Source organism: Dermacentor andersoni, chromosome 6 (assembly GCF_023375885.2).
Source record: "Dermacentor andersoni chromosome 6, qqDerAnde1_hic_scaffold, whole genome shotgun sequence".
Taxonomy (NCBI): domain Eukaryota; kingdom Metazoa; phylum Arthropoda; class Arachnida; order Ixodida; family Ixodidae; genus Dermacentor; species Dermacentor andersoni.
In genome coordinates, this window is record NC_092819.1 from 96,711,507 (window position 1) to 96,737,118 (window position 25,612).

The following is a 25,612-nucleotide window of genomic DNA, read 5'->3' on the forward strand; positions in this document are numbered from 1 at the left end:
TAACGCTGGGTGTGATAACCAAGCAACAAGAAAAAGGCGCTAGCAAATTACCGACACTTTCAAATACGCCTGCTTGTTGTACGACTTCGAACAGAACTTGAGGCAGAAGAAAGCGCATTAGCCAACCAGACAAACCGGGTCCCTGGTCGCGAAGGCCTATCCTGGAAAGAACGAACCTATATACTCGTCCGTTAAATGGTGCTCCAGGCTCGCGACATCCCCACCCCAATCCCGGGCGTTCACGTACCGACCTCCCTATACTTACACTCGTACTCGGGCAATCGAGGGTAACTTTGTAAACTCTCACTTCACACACCCACATGGCACCTCCGATCGCCAGGCACACTCCTGAACACAATACATAATACTGCGCCAACACACAGCACACAGCACCGCCACACGTATTCATGTCCTTCGAGGCCTTCTCAGAGAGCCCCCCCTCCTCCCCCTGCTGACACTGCGGCGGCTATCCCAATGCTCTGCATGTCCTCTGGAGTGGCTACCCCACACCGACTACCCTACTGTACCTTCTCATCGTCAATGATATATATATATATATATATATATATATATTAAAGGAGGGGGCAAAAACATAAAAATGGAAGACAGGAAGGAGGGGAGGAAAGAGGGAAGGAAGAGCGAGATGTCTAATCACAAGGAATAAAGTAGAACAAACAGTAGGGCCGGTCACTGCAGGTCACGCTGCTATAGGATGTTAACTAGAAGAAATAGTGTCTTAGCTACAAACATGAGCCTAAGTTAATTCTGGCAAAGTAAGTAGAGCGTGATGAGTCGAATCGGGTCGAGAAGCACTACCCTTCGGGTACAAACTCAAGAAGATATGCGAGTTAAGAAAGTAATTTTGAAATCCTTTGCTCGTAATTATTCCTTTCTTTTCTGCCTTGGTCGCTACGCTTACTGGTCGTTTAGCCTCATGAGCCAGACAATGACTTAAATGTACTTATTTGTGTTACAAGGTCAAGCCCTACGCACGTGTTTAGGGCTGCCTCGGTGCACCTCAACAGCAGCAACAATCGCCATCGCGGGATATCATATAATCCAGACACATGTAGCTGTCAACGCTCTCAGAGGGCACATTCGCCATCTGTCAAGGATCCCCGACCACCATTTGGCCTCCCTACCAGCCGAGAGACCTCAAGCGACCTTTTCACGAGTGATTAACGCTCATCAAGAGTGCATACCGTCATCTTTTACACCGGCGGCGAAGCCTTCCTCTCCCCTGTGGCGCCTGCGACAGCCTCAAGTGAATTTTGCTATTCCTGGAATTACAAAAAAGTCCAATCATGCAGCGCCGGCTCTGAAGCAACTTACGCTCCTATTACTGCACCAGACGTATGATGACTACGTTCATATATATACCGATGGTTCGACCTCACCTACCAGCTCAACTGCCGCATTCGTCGTTCCAGCCAAGAACGTTACAGTTAAATTCAAATTGTCGCACACGACTACATCTACATCGGCAGAACTTGCAGCTCTCCATGCCGCTATGATGTACATCACCGAAGAGCCAACAGAGAAATGGGTCGTATTTTGTGACTCTAAGGCAGCCCTGCACAGCATCAAGTCTGCATTACGTCACAGAACTTACGAGCAGATGATATCTGACATCAGGGAAGTGCACCATCATGCTCTGGAAAGAGGACACCGCATTATATTTCAATGGATCCCTGCTCACTGTGGCATCGTCGGCAACAACTAGCTGACAAGGCTGCCCTGTGTGCCCAAGAAGATACCAAGACGCGTCCAACACCTTTGGCGAGGTCGGACGCTGCCAGAGAATTTCGCCTACTAGCACGCAAGTAGTCACAAGATCTCTGGATTTCAAGTGCCTTCAATGGCAGATTACGTAAACTGGATCCCACGCTACGGCTGCAACTGCCATCTAGCCTTTCCCGCGGCGAAACAACCTTGTTGAGTCGCTTGTGGCTGGGAGTGGCGTTCACGAACGCATACTCCTACCGTATGGGAATGGCCGAGAGCCCGATGTGCGACTCCTGTGGGCGCGAGGAGACCATCGAGCACCTATTGTGTGCCTGTCCTCGCTACGCTGTCCAACGCCTCTCTCTGCGGGCAACTTTACGCCGACTGGACTCGAGACCGTTCACCGAATCAAAGATACTCGGACCGTGGCCACACCCGTCACTGGCTCGAAAACCGATTCGTGCACTAGTGCAGTACTTGAAGTGCACCGGCTTAAGAGACCGTTTATAGTGTCCTTGTGTTTGGTGTCCCTCCCACACGTACTCAGTGCTTACTCTCTCCCTTTCTCCCTCTTTCTATTCCCCTTTCCCCCACCCCCAGAGTAGGGTAGCAAACCGGATGCTGTTCTGGTTAACCTCCCTGCCTTTACTATCCTTGTTTTCTCTCTCTCTCTCTCTTCTGTTACCAGTGGTCAAATAATTATTATCGCTGTTATAATTAGGTGACTTGTCTGTTCCGCCCTAGCCTAGCAGCTCTTGCAGACCTGTCGTACCTCTTGTCAAATAGTCCCAGACTGTGTTCACCAAAGCGTCACTACCAGTCGAAAGTGTGGCCGCGTGCAAGTTGCCCAATGGTGACTGCATTTGAAAGCACATATGCTTACATGGGCAATTGTATACACGTTCACCTTCTGTGGATCCCTGGACTCGTGCGCAGAACTTTGTGATATTGTTGAATTACTTTTTTTTGTCATACTATTATGCCGCGTCATGTTACGATTTCCGTGACGATATTTTTCTTCCCAAGCTTTTAGGAGTAGCCCGTGCCATCTAAAGGCGCCAACCTCTCTTATTAAATCCCGTCAATACATAAAAAAGGCCGTCCGTCGGACTGCTATCTGTGGTTCGATGGTCTACACATAATAAGTAACTACTGGATTTTAATGTACAGAACAGGCTATACATGTGCCTGTCTTTTAACACGCATATATTTTAACAGATTTCAGACAATATAGAAGTGTCATCTGTTTAATTTCGTCAGAAACATTTTCCCATAAAAAAATACATGTATAAAACCAGCGTCATTGTGCAAATGCATCGAAAACGCTTGACTCATCCACGCGGACTTGTCGCAGGCTGCTCAGTGTTTAAGCAGATTGTTGTGCCGCTTAACATTTGATTCCGACTTGGCTTCTCGGCCGTGACTAGCCATGACGAGGATCGTACTAGTCCGGTATATTACGATTTAGATGAACTCAAAAGAAACATACGTGGTCTAACTTAATCCACTATGATCAGCCTCGTAGTTCCTTGACGAACGTAAATCTACATCAACTGTTCTAGCACCGCATTTCCACCACGCAAACCACACTGTACCAGTAAAACGAGTGGTCAATGTCACATGAAAGTGACTCAGCAGCTCGAGGATATGATAGACGATTTGAGAAATCCCTTCACGCTCTTTGCGTCGGTATATAAATGGAGAGAGCGTCCTTGACAACCGCACCTCATCAAAATGCTATGGCAATAACTGGCGCTATTAAACTCTTCTGTGCTACGAAACAACGACGAATGCGGTCCCTATCGCTCCTTAACGGTTATGTCGTGGTACGCGAGACGTGCCTGTACTTACAAGCGACGGTCGAGTATACTTTGGGTTGCACGCCACACAGGTGGGAATAACGACTGCTCGAAGGGTGCATATCCACACTGCCTGCCATTAGATACGTTCATTATCAGCGAAGTAGCCTTAATGTGTGCGTAACAGATGGCCTGAGACACGAAATAAAGAATGTAGGTGCACTTTAATATTGGGAGTGAGGGTCATCCATCACGAACATCGTTTGTGCCTCGCTCATGGTGGTCAGCTGGACTGTTCCATGACAGAAAGGAAGCCATCAGTACGCGGCGTTCAGGTACGCTGTACAATTCCCAAATACTGACTGAATCCAGCGCTGTTTAGCTTCGTTTATTTGACAACACCGAACTGGTGAATTCAACGTATCGGATGGCCCGCACAGTAAATGTGCTAGTCTTACAGCGGAGCAAGAGTGTTTGTGTAAGGCCGAGGGTTTTGTGAATGACTGTCTCAATGAATGCCCGCACTACGACCAGCTCCATATATTTCGCAGCCGTCTCAATAATTGTTCTTTTTTCTACGCAGGCAGCACTTGGACGTTAATAGTATACAAATAAACAGACAGTCGCATCTATTTGGGATTTGCTCGTGGACCTCACTGCAGAAAGTGACCTGTTTAATTCCGCGAACAATAACGTATGTCTTTTTTTTTCTACATTCTCATAACTTGTTGAAGCTTGCGTTCTCTTTTAACCTTTAAAAGCAAATGGTTAACACATTGAGCGCTGATTAGATGCTCTACCACTCGTATGTCTCTGCACACTAATAACTATTATCTGTTACCAGGTTTTCCGCGAAATGAGGAAACAGTGCTGTGCCGCTTACGTTTGGGCGTCGCATTCACCAATGCATATGCATTTCTGATTGGAATGGCTGATAGCGCCGAGTGCAACGCCTGCGGTGTCGAGGAAACCATAGAACACATACTGTGCTACTGCCCATCTTTTGAAAATGAAAGGCAAGCCCTCTGCACAGCTCTCAATCAGCTAGATGGAAAGCCGTTCACCTTGAACAAGATCTTGGGACCATGGCCTCGCATATCGCAGCTACAAAAGGCCACAAAAGCGCTGCTGCGATATTTGAAAGTGGCCGGATTGAGTCAACGTCTGTGATCCGGACTGAGTAAACGACTGATATCTCCAGTGGACTTTCTCTTCTTTTAATCTTTCCGTCCCTTTTTCCCTTTCCCCAGTGTAGGGTAGCCAACCGGGCTCAGTCCTGGTTAACCTCCCTACCTTTCATTTATAATTTTCTTTTTCTGCACACTATTCTTTTCATTCTTCTATCTCAAGATGTTGTCCAACGAAAAAGGTCTTCCGTCTAGCTAGTTTAGAGCTGCGCGTAAATGAAGCCTTTCATTTTCGAAGGACATGCAGTGTCTCGCATATCACATATTCAGGAGGCCACACATGCGCTGCCGCGATTTCTGAAGGCTACCGGACAGAGCGACCGCCTGGGATGCAGCGAAAGAATTTTCACTACGGTCGGCGTCATCAGCACTTGAATTTCTCTTGCTCTCTTATTCTCAACATCCCCTTTCCCCTTTCCTCAGTGAAAGGTAGCCAACAGGGCTCAGTCCTGGTTAGCTTTCCTGCCTTTCATTTATACTTATCTCGCTGTCTATATGTGATTCGCCTCCCTATTCTTTTTTCTTGGATCGTGTATATTCCGGATAGCGTTTCATTATTTTGTGAACTCCTTTAATTTCTTATTGTTTTCATTCTTAGAGAGAGTGCTACAGTCAGCTCTGACAATCGTCAAGCTCCACAATTTCCACAGATAATCAAGAAGCAGTAGTTGCTTCTTGTTTGCGAACATTAGCCTTTGCTTCTTCGCGTTTACACTGTCCTAGCCCAGCATGCAAAAGAGCGAATCTATGACATATGGTCCCGCAAGTTATTGAACACAATATGATAGAAATAGAGAAGTGTCACAGCGACAAAGAACTTCTTAGCCGTTGGCACTGCAGATCGCTCTCACCTGCTTTTATTATTTCTCCCTCCGTAGAAATGAGATGACTGATTACGAAACCGCGCACGCGCTTTCGACCGACAGGAAAGAAAAATCGAGGAAGATGTGTGATAGCGCGAAACGGTGAAAAAAAAAAAAGAAAGCGAATCGCACTGGAAGCACTTACCGATCAAAGCAGTGGGAAATGATCCGATAAGCTGCGGGACGTGACTGCAACAGTAGGCGGATACCTTGGTGGCACGCACTGACGCTTTCGCAAAATCCCAGCGGCGCTTGCTTCAAGTAGACATACATTTTGCGTCGTCAAGACAGTTATTAATTTGTGCTTAAGAGACGCGCGTCAAGATTCTTCGATATGGGCGAAGCTCTAGACTAGCCTTTAAAGAAGTTCAAAGAAGCCAGCCGCCGTAGCCTCTGGCTCGAGTCCTGCGCATGCTGCAGTCTCCTCGAGTATAGGACAGTGACATAGGCCATTTCCTTACCAAAACGGCTGGGCAAACTTTCAAACTGCAAACAAGACCAGCTGGAAAATAAGAACGTGCCCCTCTTTTTCTTCGTTCTTTTCTTTCCGAAGTACTAAAGCGCCAAACAGACGACACAAGAAGAGACACGGACGAGGGTTTAAAGCGCTCGTCCGTGTCTCTTCTTGTGTCGTCTGTTTGGCGCTTTAGTACTTCAGTAACATGCACCAACTTGCCCAACAAAAAGTTCTGCTGGAAGTTCTTTTCTTTCCTTGTTTCATTCGCGGCCCACTACTACCTGAGGCTTCTGCTTTTGTTTAGTGTCTTCCATTACATCACAGTGTGCCACTCCAGCTGTCAGCCCCCTTATCGATGTTGGATTTTCATTTGTTCCTGTAATTTACGGACTCCTAGCTATCTCACATCATTAGCTTCAGAACTTCCCGCTAGATCGTCTCGCTACCTTTCAGAAGGAGTTGCAAGAAACTTTCCTTTTTTCATCGTTTTCATATTCGTCGAGTACTCGTCTCTTTCAATTACGTCACAAAAACGTCTTACCTGTTCTTTCTGAACCATGGTTGCAAATACCACGACTTATTCTGTTATCGTAGGTAGTGTTTTCAATTTATCCTTCACTGTCACTCACCACATCAATTTCAACAAACTCGTTTAAGCTAATATCGGAAGTCTTTGCTATAATTGCCCGTCGGAGATGATTCCATTATGACCTTACTATTTGTACCTGTTTCGTTGCATTTTTTAACATTTGCTGCCACGTGATGTAGATGTGTCATTCAGCCATCGATGTCAGTTACGCAAGTCCATCTTCGGGTTCAATCAAATCGTTTCCATCTGATGCGCGTCAGTTTTCTTCGCATAGTCAGTCAACAAGAGAAGTCGACGCCAGAGACGGTTCATGCTGTAGGCTTAGATACGGCCGTCGTGGTGAAGACAGAATAAACGCTGTGGCCAGCTTTCGAGAAACACGCCAAGGAAGGGCCAATCCTTCGCAAAAATTCATTTCCGGAGAAATTACGACAAAAACAAAACAATAACTAAGCGACACAAATAAGACATAAGGAAATAATGATGCGCGCCAACTTTTCGAGCAGAACATATCACTGGCCCATCTAGTACCTAGCTGCTCACTTTGTGAACGCTTTGGGGTAATATTAGCGAGTACGATTGTTCGAAGTTGTCCGGGTAGTTCATGTAGGGATTGCTTGGATGAGAAGGCTTTATTTGTTTGCCTTTTTGCCTACCGCAAACTAAACCCAACGCATTAGCAGTGCGACTGGTTCAAACCAGAAAGCCACCGTTCACTGAACCAATACTACCATGATACAGGTATCATTACCAGGGCACATTCGGTTCGACAGTCGATTAGCGTTCAGTCGTGACTATTCTTTTTCCTTCCCCGTGTACCCACGCCACAATCATCCTCGTAGAAATGGCTTACAACAAGCCCAAATTGTCAATGTCTGTGGCGAGCCAGTGAGGCACATTCCTCAGGCAACAATCACTCCCATAATCAAATGGCCAGATAACACGCGCCGCCTGTGAACGATCGTTCGCATTCGTAATACCACGCAGCTGAATGGTTTATCAAGGAAAATAAAGACGAGAACACCGACTAGTGATACAAACACCGCACGTTTACTTTTTGTATTATTTGTAGTTGCCGTAGTCAATACGAAACCGCAACTAAACACAGACGTGGTGCGCCTGTGCCAAGCAGCCAGAGCTGGATACACCAAGAGAACCAAAGCACCAAGCAGACGCCGACTGGCATCGTGTTATCAATAATTATTTATGAGAGCCGCGATAAAGGAAACATGTAATAACAGCAAAACACAGATAGGCCCTCTTCTCCTCAACCAGCACGCTAAAAGACACCACATGCAGGGTACTCGTCGCGGCTCCTTCGAGTGCCCAGAAATGACGACGAATAAAGCGAAATGTAGAAGAGGCCACTAAGACGGGAACGAAGACGAAAACAAACAAAAAAAGAAAGATCCCACGAAGGTCCCCGTAAGACGTCCGGTGCGTTGAGAACGAGGGAGAAGACGGAGGCGGCATTCCAGCGGGAGAGCGAGGAGCCCTCTGCCGACTGCACGGGGTGTGACAAATGATCATAACCGCCGCGGCCGCCTAGTGAGGAGGCTGGAACGATGAGCTGAACGCAAACGTGCTCTGCATGCGAGACCGCGGAGAGCCGTTCAGCGTGTCCACCTCTTCGGGAACGAACACTGTGGGATTTCAGAGCAGCCAGCCTTGTATACGGCCATACGACAAGAAAGTTCTACGCTAGAACACCTATGCACAGGACTGCTGTACAACTGCAGAATTACAGTGGACTATAAAACCCTTTTCGAGCGAAGCTGATAGTAAGTGGCAATCTTTATTTCCCGCTGTGAGCTCTACAGCACTTCACGCGTGGGCATTCGCGGTTGAGCATCACGCAAGAGCGCTATCGGCGTGAACTGGTTCACCGCAGCAAGATACTGCATTGCGAGTTAATTCGCCGATAGCGGGCTGGATTCAGGGCTTTAATTTTTTTTTTTTTTTTAGCTTTACAATGGGTCGCAAGGTTATTTTCGTTAGGGCGTGTAGTAGCATCTCAGGAAGAGTTACGTCTGTAAATGTCCTCAAAAGGTCAAATCGTGACGAGTGGTTCCCGCTGTCGACGCAGCAGCGCAGCCTCGCTACTGACAATTCCGACGGAGGTTAGCGACAATGAAAACTCACCATGCGACGTTTCCTGAACTTAAAGGCGGGAGTTTATCTGAATTCTTAGCTTCCGCAAAAAAAAAGAAAAAAAAAACTTCGGTCCGTCGAATCTCGCACTCGTTTACTGGTGTGGGTCCTCCGCACCAGCTAGTTCTTCCGAAATTCGCCTTTAGAATTAGATTACGCGTATTTGGCCCGCCTCACAACCAAATCGTGGTTCAGGCACGTAAGGCCTCGGAATTCGGAATTCGGGCCACCGAACTCGCTTCAAAATACCTGGCAGGCTACTTCAACGCTCTCATTACTTGGCCCCCAACTTTAGTGGTCGAGCACTCTCCTCCAAGCGTCGCCCGAAACTGCGTGGCATCCACTCAAGTCCCGCCAGTTCTTCCAGTTCGTACGCCTTCCCTCGGCTCCGCCGTGACCGCAGCCCGCTGCCGCTTCGTTAGAAACCGAAAGGGCGGGCAAACACGAGGCCTGAAAAGAAGGCGAAAGACAGATCTGGCGGATATGGCCTCCACTCGGCGGTAGATAGCGCGCACGTTGCCCGTCTTCCAAGCATGGCGCCTTGCGCACGAAGCGACCAAATCGCGGAGGCAAGGCGTCGTGCGCGGACCGCCTTCCGTGATGGATGACGCTCTAATGAGCGTCGCGGAGCTGCGCGGGACTCACGCTGCTTCTGCAGGTTCTTAAGCCGCGACTCCCACGTGGCTTCGCGCGGCGCGTGCACGTGCTTTGCAACGAGTTTAAAGATTACATCGAGTGGAACGCCACTATATTCCTGGTGTCGAGATGTTGCGGTTGCCGAGTTGGCGTAACTGCTAGTGGCTATACGTTATATATATATATATATATATATATATATATATATATATATATATATATATATATATATATATATATATATATTCTATTTTTCCGCATCATAAAGGTACGTTTCTTTCACTGTAGTTATGGTACCGGGGTGTGGTACTGTGTCAAGGGTTTCATTTCACATACGTAGATAGGCCGTGTTTAGAAATCAAACTGCTCACCAGCTCACTAAACCTTATAAGTCCGTTCTATATTATCAGATATAAACCAGTAGAGTCCAGAAAGCAGCCACCGAATTTTAATGCTGTAAATTGGCAGAAATTAGAAGGTGCCCAAATATATAATTTATTTTGGCTGTGCTCGTCTTAGTGTGACCAGAAGGCGGCTTCGATCAGGGCTGATGTGTGAAATGGCATATTGTCCTTGGCGCCAGCAAATATGAAACGAGCGGTGGGTGAACTTGTGGCTTGAAAAAGATCATTAATACGTATTTTTCAGTTTTAAGGAAACTTACGCTCCCTGGCATGGAAAGCGCTATACTGCGGCCTATTGTCATACCTTCTCCACCGCAACGAGCCCGTACAAATTCGACAAGCACTCCACAAAGCGGCGTCCTGGCTCCTGGGGATCCCGGAAGTAGGACAGGAATTCTTGCCAGACCACAAGTGCCCTCACATCATCGGTGGTGGAAGTTGAAGAGGCCCACCTCTACGTGCTGCACGAAGCACTGCTGTCCATGGTCCGGGTGCAGCCGCATTCCGCGCGTTTGCAAAGGCAGGCCAGACCCACGACTGGTGTTACGTTCTAGCACTGATGAGCGCCAGGCTCATTCCTGGTGCGGTGGACCATGCGGGTCCATGCGGTGGTTTTCCCGAAGCCGAGGCAGGCAGCCTTAGGCGGAACGCGCTGAATGTGATTTCATCAAATGGCGATACGAATTTTGCGAGGCACGATGGCAGCGAAATACCACCGAGGCAATACCACCGAGGCATACTTGTACAATGCTGAACGCTATCAACGCATGTTCAGCGAAGTTTAATAGACCATTTAACAGAGTGACTGATAATAACAATGATCAAGAATTGGCTATTAAACTGCGGCCGACGTGGCAAAGGAAGACGAAAGGGAGAAACAACTTGTTCGAGAGAGGTTTGTATAGTCCCCCAACTACCGTAGCGAACCACACAAGCATAAAATGTTATGACGAAAGGTCGCCCACAAAAAATGAAAGGATTGTACATATTCAGTGACGCACATAGCTCCTCAGCAAGAGCGCCGTTGCGTGCGTGCGCGGAGCGCTAATGCCAGCAGCGGAAGCCAGAACGCAGCGTTCTCCAGCAGAGCCGACTGAACAGAGCACGACGATGCGTCCACGTGGCTTCGTCGTTTTTTAAAGCGAAAGCTTTACTGACCGCGAACTTGCGATTTCGCCGTGGCCGTGCTCCGAGGAGGCACATGGCGTCACACCGCGTTCGTCGTCACACCACGTTCCTCGTCGTTGCGTTCGCCTCCGCTCGTTTCGCCAGCTGCGTCGCCTGCCTGATAACATGTCGGAGGATTGAAAATGAGAGCTCGCGTGCGCCGCGACCACAGTTGAGGCGGCAGTATGGACGGCGGCAATTCTGATAAGCAGGAGGAGGCCTGGAATTGACATCGGAACGAGATGCAGAGGAAACGAATCGCCCGGGAAACAGACGAACAGCGCGCCGAACGACTGGCTAAACGCCGCAACATAGCTAGACGACCAGACTAACCTAGACTTACAATCAAGATTAACCAAGGCTAACCATGCTATGCCTTAGCTTTCGCTACGCATATGCTGGCGTAGCCGAGCTAAGCCACTGCCAATTTGTTGCAGCAGAACACACTGCGCGTATCTGGAGGACTTCTGATCATGAATGCGTTGGTCGCACACGCGCATGCGCCGTCGATGCCAGAACATCACGACGGCGCGAACTCGCCTCGGGTGTTCGCGTGTAAGTGTTGTCGCAATAAAAATCATTACTTCACGAGCAGATCTGGTAACAGTCCAATGCGCTGTATACAATTTGCACGGCGTGTGTGTTCGGTGCACTGTAGTTCCACTAGAATCACTAAATAGGGCACGAGCTTCATCACAGACTCGACAAAAAAAAACATTTAATAGACCGAACGTATCAAAATAACTGAGGTCTACAGGTGCCGCTTAAGGTATAACGTTACAAGAGAAGTGAAAACGGACAGTTCCCACAAACTACAAACAGAAATTATTATTATTATTATTATTATTATTATTATTATTATTATTATTATTATTATTATTATTATTATTATTATTATTATTGGGATAACAATTATATGGACGCTTCAGCCGCATTCCTGCCGTCGGCGTCGACGTCGCCGTGAGGTTCCGTATGAGTGAAAGCGTGTGAGGGTGAGCCGGCGAACGCGGTTCAGTCTCGCGTACGCGAGCCAGGAACGCGGCCTGGATGCGTGCCCTCTCCTGTGACGCGCGAGGCAGGGGGGTGAGGCGAGGGAGGAGGGGCGTTCTTCTCCGGCGGCTGCTACAGTGCCTCGATGTCCTCCTCGCCCACCGCTCCATCCAGAGTGGACACAACCGCGGCGTCCACTACGGCGTACGTTGGCCACGCGAATCGCGGACGCCACAGTAGACGCCTTTGGCGAAAGCCGTAGGGGCGCGTTGCCGGCGCTCGTGTCTCGAAAGCGGCCTGTGACGTGGCTAAAGTGCGCGCCCGCGCGGGCTTCATTTCCAAAGCGATCTGCGATGTTTGCAGAGTGCGCGTGGTGCCGGTAGCTTCATATGCTCTGTGCTTTCGACGTTTGGTACGAGTTGAAGCGACATATGCATGGAGGTCAATTGGCTCGCGGCTGCTGCCGCGATTCCCAACTCCAACGTTTTCACAGACTGTTTCCGTTGCCATCGAGCGACGTGTGTTCATGTTTACCTGTGCGCGCGTGACACCACGCTAGTTAATTTAGTTAAAACACGTTGACGGGCTGGTTGGTATGAAACCATGATAGAATGCGTAAGCGCGACTGAACAAGGACGTAGAAAAAAGCAGACACACAAAGACAGCGCTGCCTACGTGTGTCTGTTTCTTTCTACGTACTCGTTGAGTCACACTTACTCATTCTATCATTGTTAATTCAGTTAGTAAGAGAATGTTTACAAGTTTATGCGGCCGATAAAGCTATCCTTACTTCGTACAGCTATCTACTAATTTGCTATCGCAATCGGTGCTTCTCCTTTCCGGCAGAACGGTGAACTTATTATTATTATTATTGATATGAAGTGCTGTGCCACAAGTGTCAAACATTATTCGTTGTTTTTATGTTACGTCATAGGCAAGCAGCCTATATATCTAGTTCGCTGTCGCTGAAATAAAACAGTGTGGTACGTGCTCTTGGATCGTCTCCGTCACTCTGCCACCCGCTACAACAGTGGCGACGAGGGTGACCACCACGCGGAGCCCCCGCCTCGAACAGCGGCGTCTCGGTAGCGCTGGGAGTCCTGCTGGGTACGGAAAGTAATCGAGTCTTCGAAACATCGGCGGTCATGGCCCTGGCTACGCACCTCGGTACCCGAAGTTTCGACGAAAATCAAGTGGGATATTTACTTGACTCGACTGGAGGCATTTTTTGAAGCAAATGATATTAAGACAGATGATAAGAAAAGGGCGCTCTTGGTTTCGACACTATCAACGAAGACGGTAGGCGTTCTTGCTGGACAGTGCGCCCCCCAGAAAGTAAACACCCTGAGTTACAAGGGCGCACTTACCATCCTAAATAACCACTATGCGCCGAAGACTAATGAGGTTGCCGCAAGTTACAAGTTCTTTACAAGGGATCAGGCTGCAAGCGAATCTGTTCGGGACTATGTTGTTGAGCTACGCAAGCTTGTGGATAATTGTCACTTCGGCACCAGTTTGGACCGTATGTTACGGGACCGCATTGTGTGTGGCATCCGAAATAGGGCGGTGCAGCAGAAGCTGCTTGAAAAAACTGAGCTCACACTTGCCCAAGCTGAAACGATTGCCATAGCGGCAGAGACAGCCGCACTGGAAGTAAGCGCCATGACTAGACTTGATAATGAGGCAGCGGTGTGCACTGTAGCGAGTAAATCGCGCCGATATCAGACCTTCACCAAAGATAAGCAAAGCCATACTGAGTGCGCACGCTGCGGAAACTACGATCACGAAGCAAGCGACTGTCCGCACAAAAAGGAGCAGTGTTTTCGCTGTCGGAAGACTGGTCATTTCGCAAGAAAATGCCGCTCCCAGTCGGGGCTCCGGGCTGGTCGTAGGCGCGATGGCGTCGGTAACGCAGTTCATTATGAGAGCGCTGTATCCGAAACGGAGGAAGGCGATATTTCATCAGTCTTCACATTGCAGGAATCACGGGAAAAGAAATCTTTGCTCCAGGCGTTCCGCAGAGTTATCCGCTGGGGTGGCGTGCCCTTGAACATGATTATTGACACGGGATCGCCGTTTTCAATCATTCCGCAGGAGGTGTATCTAAAGCACCGTCTGAGTTGGCCACGCTTATCGAAATGCAAACACACGCTCAACTGTTACTTGGGCAAGCTACCCATTGTCGGTGAACTGCACCTTGAGGCCCATTTTGCGGGGAAGACTGTACCTGCCACACTCATAGTTACAGGCTGCTCGGGTCCCAGCCTTTGCGGAAGGGACTTAATCCAAGCGTTCTCGCTTTTGCCGTCGGGGTTTCTCGCTGCGGTTCAATCGACGTCAGCAGATCCCGACAGCCTCAGGACCGAGTTTCCTGCCCTTTTTGAGCCAGGACTTGGAAACATTCAGGGGCCACCTGTGAAATTCGAGAAGGCGCCCAACCGAAGTTCCACAAGGCGCGGTCAATTCCTTATGCTCTTCGTGAAAAAGTGGAAACTGAGCTGGACCGTTTAGTAGAGCAAGGCATATTATCGCCCATAGCACATTCTGAGTGGGCGGCGCCAATCGTACCAGTACTGAAGAAAGACGGTGCCCTTCGCATCTGCGGCGATTTCAAAACCACAATCAATGCTGCGTGCATAACTGAGCAGTACCCTTTACCAAACATTGAAGACATTTTCGCGTCGCTACGTGGGGGATCATTTTTCACAACACTGGACCTTAAGGATGCATATAACCAACTCCCATTGGATGAGGAGGCGAGGAAGTTGGCCGTGATAAACACTCACAAGGGGTTGTTCTGCTATAACAGTCTTCCGTTTGGAGTTGCCTCGGCTCCCGCGATTTTTCAGCGGCGCATGGAAACGGTCCTGACCGGTCTTCCAGCCGTGCAGATGTATTTGGACGATGTATTGATAGCGGAACGTCAAGACGATAATGGCTCAGTGCTTCGGGAAGTTTTGCGCAGGCTTCAAGAAAATGGTATCAAGCTGAAGGCCGAAAAATGCCATTTTCGCAAAGACTCAATCGTCTACCTGGGCCATCGCATTGACAAAGACTGCTTGCATCCGCTTGAGAAGGACCTGGCAGCAATACGCGACTCGCCACGGCCTACGAATGTGAGCGAACTGCGCTCTTTCTTGGGTCTGTTGACTTATTATCACCGGTTCTTGCCACCCATGTCAACGATGCTGGCGCCGTTGTATCTTTTGCTTGAAAAAGAGCATAAATGGCACTGGGGAACGGCGCAGGAAAATTCATATCTCAAGGCTAAACAAACACTTCTGAGTTCGCCTGTTCTGACGTATTTCGATCCCAAGCAACCAGTGCGGTTGGAATGCGATGCGTCACCTTCGGGTTTAGGTGCCGTAATCTCTCACCGAATTGGACAATTGGATAAGCCCATTGCTTCCGTTCACGCACGTTAACACACGCCGAAAAGAATTATTCTCAGCTCGAGAAGGAAGCGCTCGCACTGGTGTTCGGAGTAACAAAGTTTCGAGACTACCTGCTGGGCCGCGAGTTTATATTGGTCACGGACCACCAACCACTGGTGGGACTTCTACGAGAAGATCGACCTGTGCCCCCAATGGCGTCGGCACGCATTCAGAGATGGGCTCTGTTTCTAAGCCAATATAGCTACCGCATAGAGTACAAGGCCGGCAAGGAAAACGCCAACGCGGACGCACTCAGCCGCTTGCCCGTGCCTATAACAGACGTTTCTCGATCGGGCACCTTACCAGAATACGTATTGTCTACAGAGACCCTTGACAGCTCGTTCGTGCCAGCGGATGCCATACGGGCACTGACGAACGGAGATGAAGACCTTAGCGTTGTGCAGCACTTTGTACTAAATGGATGGCCTAAACGCTTGTCACCGTGTCACAATCACCTTCAACCTTATTTTTGCAGAAGACTGGAGCTGTCAAGCGTAGAAGGCCTGCTCTACTGGGGTCATCGCATCGTCGTACCCTGCAGAGCGCGAGTCGCCATGCTCGCTGAGCTACATCGGTCACACCAGGGTGCATCTACGATGAAAAGACTGGCTCGGACGCTGTTCTGGTGGCCTGGGTTGGATGGTGAGATCGAAAGCCTTGCACGTTCGTGCATCTCATGTGTACAAGCTCAGCCAATGCCCCATCGACAGGTTCCTATCTGTTGGCCAGAAACGGGAACCAAATGGTCAAGGCTTCACATTGATTACGCCGGACCGATAGAGGGACGCATGCTGTTGATAGTCGTCGACTCGCATACTAAATGGATTAAGGCACTTCCCGTCAAGTCGGCGACCACAGAAGTCACAATTGCGCGGCTTCGAGAATTGTTTGCGCGTTTTGGCTTGTGCTAACAGTTGTATCAGATAACGGGCCTCAGTTTGCAAGTCAGCAGTTTTCCCAGTTCATGACTGTCAACAACATAACTCATCTACGTAGTGCGCCGTACCACCCACAATCTAACGGTCTCGCAGAGCGTGCGGTCCGCACAATAAAGGATGGCCTTAAGCACTCGATGGTGAACGATCTCGAAACAAAACTAGCGCGAGTGCTCCTAGGCTATCGAAGTACCCCACTGCCGTGCGGCAAGTCTCCTTCAGAGATGCTGCTGAACTACCAAATTCGTTCGCGCTTGGATACTTGCATCCCTTCTCTACCTCAACGTTACTCGCAGCCTCCCAGATTCCAGTCCGGCGACCAGGTGTGGGTGCGCAACTTTGGCCAAGGGGAGCGTTGGCGTCCAGGCATCGTCAAGAGCATAGAGGGTTCACGCCTTGTAACGGTCGACACTCCAGATGGCCTAGCCAGACGTCACTTCGACCAAATTTTCCGTCGCGTGCCTGTGTCGCCCGTGACCCCAAAAGCGGAGGCGTCAGAGTCTCTTCAACCCAGCCCGGACAACAAGAGTCGGCCAACGTCAACGCCAGAAGCCCGGTGCAGCCTGGCCACTCCAGAAGCGAGTGGCGCTGCGCCTGTTCCTTCGACAACACCTCCAACATCCGTCCCAGCCGAACAGGCTCTCTCTCCCCCAAGTCCGCCGGTCTTACGGAGGTCTACCCGACAACGAAGACCCGTGCAAAGACTGCAGTTTTAAAAGAAAGGGAGAAGTGATATGAAGTGCTGTGCCACACGTGTCAAACATGATTCGTTGTTTTTATGTTACGTCATAGGCAAGCAGCCTATATATCTAGTTCGCTGTCGCTGAAATAAAACAGTGTGGTACATGCTCTTGGATCGTCTCCGTCACTCTGCCACCCGCTACAACAATTATTATTACTATTATTATTATTATTATTATTAGATATGCAACCATACAAGCACACGAAGGAAACAAGGAGGGAGCAAGCTGACAACTTCCACCGAGAGGGGCACAACGCCTGCCTACTCTTCGGGAGGAGAGAATGAATTGAATGAAAAGAGAACAAGATGGGGAACAAAGAAATAGCAAAGGAAATAGGAAATAAACAAATGACAAAGACACGGACAAAAGAAAGTAGGAACTCCTAAAAATGTCTATAAACGGGAGGCCAAATCAGTTTTCTGCATGAAAGTTAGCAGGGCTTTAGGAGCATACAAAAAGTCAGTGGCGATTTAGCCGCAAATGCGATAGAAATGCGTTAGCATCACGTCGTTCCTCTTTGAGGTCTCGGATCCATGACTGAAACCACGTTAAGGCTGATATATATATATATATATATATATATATATATATATATATATATATATATATATATTCCACAAGGAAAAAAATCCTGGCTCTCCCGTAATCGAGAGTAGATGTAAGCGTGAAATGGTTACCGGCAAAACAGATTGCAATGGTTGGGTGCTAGCCGCAATCTTAAAATGGGTGTAGTGCATGTTCGCAACGGCACACCTTATCACACGACACCGCACCACACGGCACCACGCCGCACCACGCCATACTTTGCACTAGTCCATATGGAGGCAATAGTTTCCTGTCACAGACGGAACCTGATTGCGAGTCTCGTCTCAGTCAAACAACCGCTGGCGTTGAAAAGAGCACTCAGCGCCAAAAGATGACAATTAACTGTATAGTGCCCTGTATCCGCCTTCTGAACGACGCTATTGAACTGACAAATAAAACTTCAGCGTACTAGCAGTTACAGCATGAGTGATATTGTCAACAAACATTAGGAAGAACTCGAAAGCAATATATTTTGTAACTTGTCTGGAAGTAACTAGCGTATGTAATGCGGCCTAGTCTGGCTGCTCGGATGATCTCGTTTTGTTCTAGCAACTTTGCCGGATGTTCTCGTTTAAATGCCCGGATAACGGCTCTGGCTTTTGGTTCACGGTAACTTGAAGGTCGTTAACGACGTAAGCTAAAAGCATTTCATGCTTAAAAGAACGCGAGAACAAACATAATGTTATACGATACATAGGTCTCACTAATAATTCAGAATGAGTGACGACACGTGATTGCCCTAATTGTAGCAAAGCACGCCGACCAAAGCCGAAGAACCTGTTCTTCCCCCAGGAGCACAAGTCAGCTTTTAAATACTGAATGACACGCGTACGCAACAGCAATGCACACGGGTCCCTAAGGCAGTCCCCGCAAAGGTGCTGAACTGCGCTTTTAACAGCGGAGCTGTTCTAAGTCAAGCCTTCGCCGTTCGGCGTTCGGTGTCACGCAGGGGGGGCACGGGGCAGAGAGCGCGCCGGGGGAGCTGGGAGGAGAGGGGTATAGGAGAAGGTGTTTCGCCGGCGCGCGCGCCCTTTCGACCCGTCGATTCCGCTCGGTGCGAGCGGCAGCGGGAGCTCGCACGAGAGCGGCAGTGCAATCCCGAGCTTCGAGAGCGAGAAGCGCAAGCAAAGCGCCAGCGGAGGGAAGCCGCTACCGCCGAGGATCGAGAACGGGAAGCGCAAGGAAAGCGCCGATGGAGGCAAGCTAACCCTCCACTTCGAGAGTAGGAGGCCGAGCAGAGACGTCGAGGCAGATATTCCTTTCCCGGAAGGTGCCGATGGACGGTTCGAGAGAGCATTCCTCGACCGTGAGTGCGGCCACAGCTGCAAGGTGTGTGGTAGACTGCGGTTCGATCACAACGTCACACAAATGAAGAGTGTGCGCAATACAGAACCGAAGCTCGAATCCAGCAAAACGGCGACAACGAGACAAAAGACTTTCGTGAAAATCGTGCTAAATACGAGTTCAGACTGGAGAAAATGACCACTAGCTTCGCTATTTTGACAGCTTTCACTGCATAAAACCAGGCTTACCCTTTTTTTTTTTTTTTTAGATGACAAATGCATCAGCACAAAAAAAGTTACAGAGCTTATTCTGCCACGTGTTACGGACATTGAACGAACCGCCAAGTAATGCGAACGATTGCGAGCTGCGGCTCAAAATAAAGAGAAGTTTACACATTGCAGTAGTTCACAGAATGTATCAGTACACTGTAGTATCAGCACGACACAGCTCAACGAGTGACGTTTCATTTACGGAACCACCCCTCGGTATCCGGGAACGTAAGTCATTACAGGCGTAGTACAAAATGGTACAAGTGGTAAACTAAACGTTTACCTCCGATATCAGGCCTGTGAGCCAGGAAGAGATTCCGGAATCCCGAAATCCGATAAATAATATCTGCTTCGACAAACCTTTAAGTTAACATGACGGTGCAGTGAGTCGTAGAGACTACACGCTATAAAATGCAGCGCTAATAATAAGTCAAACGCTTCGCATTACATGCTTCATTTTCTCCCGTTCGTCAATTACGATCTGCCCATTGCGCACGAAAAATAGCTATTGCTGTAAATTACATGGTTTCCTACAACAACTTCGGCAGTTTCGCCCGAAAGGCGAAACGTTGAATGCAATAACAAAGTTTAACGTTGCGCCGAAGTTCTTCGGACAGTGTTTTTAAGAACACCCGGGAGCGGCATGTTGGCGCGACGCAGCACGCAAAAGTAGCTAACAACGCCGGTATGATTAGGAGCGACGCCACTGGCGTTGGAGGGAGGCGTCGCACCTCAACAAAGTGCTGCAAAGTTTCACAGCGAAGCTGTTGTTCATACGGATCCTGTACCGTCGTTGGCGGACTTCGCTATCATCATCAGCAATGGCTCGACCGTCGTCGTCGTCTTCCACAGCCCGCCTGCATCGTACGTACTATTCTTACTTCCACAGCTGGCTCCGTCGCCGCTTGTCATCCCAGCGTAGAGAGATAGTGAGAGAGAGCAAAGGCAGGGAGGTTAACCAGAGGCGAGTTTCCGGTTTGCTACCCTGCACGAGGGTGGGGGGATATAGGGTTTGTAAGGGCGACAAAGAGCGAGAGGAGAAAAAAAGTATCAAGGGAAAAGAAGGAAGCAGGTAACAGAAAAAGGCGTTCCAATCATAGGCGTTCATACATGACGACACTTCGCCGCGTTCCCTCACGGGTTGCAAAATCAAGCGTCTTTCTTTTCTTTAGATCACTATCATCATCAGCATCAGCATCACAGAGGCCGGTCGATCTCAAGAAGCCCAGTAGCGCTTGCACGGCCATCTAGTGCGATGTTAAGTAGGGTTGATGTTTCAGAATGCTTTCTTCCGACAGAGGCTGCTCGTCCAACTAGCTCAGCACGACGGAAAGTGATTACCTCTGCACAATGCGCTGCTGGCACCGGCAAAGAACGTTCCAGCGTAGAATTTCACTTCTTTTCTGTCGACGTAATGGGAAGGCCGCGTTTACGGGGTATGAGCCGTTGCTTGAGGGGTATGAGCCATTCATTGTCTTACGTAACGGACAGATTTAATTTTGAAGAATCGCAAGCGGCAATGCCGGGCGGATGCCACTAACCACACGCCACCGCGCAAACTCGCAACATCGAAAGCAAGCGAGTACGGCGGACTGTGGGCATACCGTCACGGGCGTCGTTCTCTCCGTCGCAGTGGTGGGCCTTGCGGCCTATATACGGAGCTTTGGATTAATGGTTCCGCACATTCGATCCCAGCTACAGCTATGGGAGGACTACGAGTAGTGGACACTCCTGCAGAAGAAGCTGCCCACCGGGAGCGTCAGCGAGAGTTGGCTCGTGAGCGGGCTCGTCGTGTTGTAGGGCCGACCCCGAGCTGCGCACCACAGATGCCGAGTTTAAACGGCAGCGCCGGGAGGCCGATCCCGAAGTCCGCGTCCGAGACGCCGAAACACATCGGCGGCGTCAGAATGAAGAAACCGGGCTCCGCGAACGAGAAGCTCTAGAACGCACTCAGCGTAGAAAAGGAACCGTCCTGAACGGTGGAGCCACTGCTCGCTTCAAGCGGGAATTCCTGGATCGAGACTTTGGTCATAGTTGCAAGCTCTGAGACAGGCTTTCGTTCGAGCACAACCTGACGCAACTCAAGTCTGTGCGCAGCGAAGTGCAGCGTTCCAAGGCCATTGAAGTCCTAGAGAAGGAATTCCCTTCTACGTCAGTGGAAGTCACTGGCACGCAAAAAAGGAGGCGCAGCAACTTGCACGCGAAAAAAAAAAAAGAAGGACGGCAAAACACAGACAGAAGCCTCACGCTGAAAAAACAAAAGGAATGAAAAAAAAGACTGGGAGAACCGCGAAAAAAAAGTGAAAAAACTATCCTAAAGCACGCTCACCACGCGAAGCAAGCAAAAGCGAAAATGAGCTGAAAGAATGGTGAAACAAAAGATTTACAATTAGACTGCTTGCGAAGTTTGACTTGCATGGTGTAACACTCGGTGTAGTTAACACAGCTTCGCTGCTCGAGCATCTTCAGGGACTGGAAGTGGTGGTGATTCTTTTAATCGGTCTTCTTCGTTACACTACCAAATCGCGATTTACATTTTACATAAAGAAACGTTCATTAGTTGCCTGACAAACACGTTATATATAGTACAGATACCGGAGGTACTGTGAACGTTAATAGAACGTTTGGCTCGGATAGCTGGTTCGTACTTGCAAGTTTAACAAGCACATTAAACGGGAGAGGGAAATACATAGCGCGTGTTTTGTATCTCTTTCGCCGTCCCGACTAAGGTGTGTGATTTTGTTGAGCCTGTAAGTAATGTTAATGGTTAGTGTCCACAACCGAGCTAGAACGCGACAGCAAGAAAGCCATCTTTATGTTTCCAACAACGCAACAGAAGACAAAATATATGAATGTGGAACCGAGCCAAGTGTCACCCATTACAAAAAGAAAATCTGCTTTATTGATTACTATTCAGTAGAGAAATAGCTATAGTCGGGACAACTGGCCGTCACGACGGTCAAGTCGGGATTGAGGACTTATGCTCAAAAGTCGGGGCTGTCTCACTAAATCCGTGACGGTTAGCAACACTCGTCTGCAAACGGCTGGAAGACGATGTGAAGACGTCTTCGCGACGTGACGCCACATCGCGGCGACAACAAAAGGTAAGACAAGCGATGATGATGATATGTGGTGTTTAATGGCGCAAGGGCCAGGTGTGGCCAAAGAGCGCCATGACAAGTGGTGATGTTGACGATGTATTATGGAGATGTGACTTGGCTGTAAAGTGGCCTAAAGATAGTTGCTGTAAAGTGCATAAAATCTACGTGATATAAAATTATGGCGATGACTAATGACGAACACTATGAACATTAAAATCCATCGTAAAAGAATGATATAGAATTGAAAATATATGAGATGGTAAAAATAGCTGGAGCACTGTTGCCTCGCCGGAGCCCTTGAAACACAAGGGCCTAGAGGCACGTGCTATACGAAAGAACTATCACAGCGCCATCCTCTGAAGAGAGGAGACGCTACGAACATGTGGGGCTAACAACATGCAATACAACATCTTTCATATAACTTAGGACTGCATTGGTGTCAAATAGCGGTTCTGGGCCAAGTAACATTAATGGGTGAAGGGGAATGTGCTGCCGGTATGCTAAGGGAAAATGTTTCTTTCTTTCAGATTCGGCTTTCCGGCACTCCAGGAGGACGTGGAGGACGGTAAGCCTCTCCTCGCATCTACCGCAGGTTGGAGGGTCATTTCCGGTGAGTAGAAAATTATGGGTGCCGAATGTGTGTCCTATTCTGAGACGACAGAATAGGACATCTGTTCGGCGTGATTTTGTTACAGAGGGCCAGAATCCTAACTGCGGCTTTATCACGTGGAGCTTATTATTTGTTTCCGCATCCCATAGGCGCTGCCAGTGGTTCCGTAGTTTCCTCCGTAAGAAGGGCTTCAGGTCTGTGACAGGAACTTCAGCGGTGGGATTAGCAGAATGCGATGCAACTGACGTGGCCATCTGGTCCGCCAGATCATTACCTTCGATGCCCCTGTGACCTGGCACCCAGCATATGATGACATGCTGGTTACCTATATACGCTTTACAAAGAACGGAATAGAGTTCATTCATTACCGGATTTTTGTGGTTAGAGAATGACATCAAGGCCTTCACAACACTAAGGGATTCCGTATATATGACTGATTTCTGGAGTTTTGATTTCCTGATATGCTTCACAGCTGACAATAGTGCGTAGGCCTCAACCGTAAAGATACTAATTTCCGGATGCAGTACGTCGGTTTCCGAGAAGGATGGACCGACGGCTGCGTAGGACACCCCGTCGTGTGACTTCGATGCATCTGTGTAGAACTCCGTGCAGGAGTACTTGTACTGGAGTTCCCGGAAATGCATTTGTATTTCAATCTCTGGAGCAGGCTTTGTGACTTGCACGAAAGATATATCGCATTCTATGAGCTGCCAATCCCAAGGAGGTAGCAGCTTGGCTGGATGCATTAGGCGGAGCTCGAGTAGTGGGACATGCATTTCATCACTAAGCTCCCTCACACGCATCGAGAAAGGCTGTCTTACGGAAAGACGATTATGAAAGAGCGTAGCATATGTCATATCGTTGATGGTATTAAAACATGGATGTTGGGGATTTGAGTGGGCTTTCAGGAAATATGTTTGGCTGATGTATGCTCTCTGCAGCTGAAGTGACCACTCATTTGATTCTACGTATAAACTTTCAATGGGACTTGTTCTGAAAGCTCCAGTGGCCAGTCGGATTCCGAGATGGTGGACCGGATCTAGCATCTTTAGCGCGCTCGGGGCTGCAGAATGGTAGATCATGGCACCGTAGTCCAACCGAGATCGAATGAGACTCTTGTATAAATTCATTAAACATTTCCTGTCGCTGCCCCATGTTGTGTGGGATAACACTTTCAGTAAGTTCATTGTTTTTGAGCATTTGACCTTGAGATTCTTTATGTGTGGAATAAAAGTTAATTTAGAATCAAGTATGATGCCCAAGAACTTGTGTTCTTTGTTCACAGGGATTCGCTGACCATACATTTCGATACTGGGTTCTGCAATAAGCCCTCTCTTTCTAGTGAAAAGCACACAAGAACTTTTGTTCGAATTCACTTTAAATCCGTTTTCGTCTGCCCATTTAGATACTTTGTTCAAGCCCTGTTGTACTTGCCTCTCGCACACTGCAAGGTTGCAGGACTTGAAGCCTATTTGTATATCATCTACGTAAACAGAATAAAAAATGGCTGGCGGTAATGAAGCACGAAGGCTGTTCATTTTCACGATAAAGAGTGTGCAACTAAGCACACCTCCTTGAGGTACACCATTTTCTTGTATGAAAGGTCGCGACAGTACATTGCCGATTTTCACGTGGAAGGTACGCTTGGACAGATAGCTTTCTATTATGTTTAGCATATTTCCACGGATGCCCATCCCCGTCAAGTCTCGCAAGATCCCGTATCGCCACGTCGTGTCGTACGCCTTCTCCATGTCGAGGAATATCGATAAGAAGAACTGTTTATGTACAAATGCGTCGCGGATATTTGCTTCAATGCGTACGAGATGATCAGTTGTGGACCGCCCTTCTCTAAAGCCACACTGATAGGGATCAAGCATATTGTTCAGTTCAAGGAAATGTATTAGTCTACGATTAATCATTTTTTTCGAATAGCTTACAAAGACAACTTGTTAGAGCTATCGGGCGATAACTTGCCGCCAAGGAAGGGTCCTTACCCGGCTTCAAGACGGGAATAACAATAGCTTCCTTCCATGAGGATGGGAGGTATCCGGCAGCCCAAATAGAGTTGAAAAGTGCCAGAAGTGTCATTTGTGTGTCTTCGTGCAAGTTCTTAATCATATCATAGATAATTCTGTCAGCTCCCGGTGCAGAGCTTCTACATGTGCTCAATGCAGCTTTAAGCTCGGCAATATTGAAAGGACGGTTATATGGTTCATCTGGACGGCATTTACGATCAAGTGTCTTAAGTTCAGCTAATTGTTTATATTTGAGGAATGATTTTGTGTAATGTGTGGAGCTTGATACTTTTGCGAAGTGTTCGCCCAGAGCATTCGCCTGGTCCTCCAAGGTAGTCCATTGGTCGTCCACTAAGGGCAGAGGGTGGATTTGTTGCCCCTTTATCTTTCGTACGCCATTCCATACTTTGGACTCTTGGGTGTAGGAAGTGATGCCCGAGAGAAACCTCTCCCAGCTAGCCCTCCTTGCCTGTCTCCGTGTGCGCCTTCCTTGTGACTTTGCGAGCTTAAATTCTATGAGGTTTTCTGCTGTCGGAGAGCGACGCAGCAAACCCCAGGCTCTGTTTTGTTTCTTTCGTGCCAGTCTACACTGTTCATTCCACCAGGGTACCCGTCTTTTACAAGAGAGACCTTGTGTTTGGGGAATGAACTTTTCAGCTGCGTCGATT